The sequence below is a fragment of the Mus caroli genome, chromosome 2, assembly GCF_900094665.2.
Source record: "Mus caroli chromosome 2, CAROLI_EIJ_v1.1, whole genome shotgun sequence".
Classification (NCBI taxonomy): domain Eukaryota; kingdom Metazoa; phylum Chordata; class Mammalia; order Rodentia; family Muridae; genus Mus; species Mus caroli.
Window position 1 is genome coordinate 164,422,208 of NC_034571.1, and position 215 is coordinate 164,422,422.

A 215-nucleotide genomic window follows, 5' to 3' on the forward strand; every position below is an offset into this window, starting at 1 on the left:
CCCTCTCCCTTTCTCCTCCCCTCCCCCCGCCACTCTCTCCCTCTCCCTCCTCCTCTCTTCTCCCCACTACTTCCCAGGATAGCCCTAAGGACAGCCAGTCTCTACAGTCTGTTTTTCGTCCTGTGCCTTTTGCTCTGATCCGTGTGCCTGCCTTCTCACAGGAAGGCAAGTGTGCCTGCAGTTTCTCTTTCCTCACAGCCTTCCTAAGAACACAT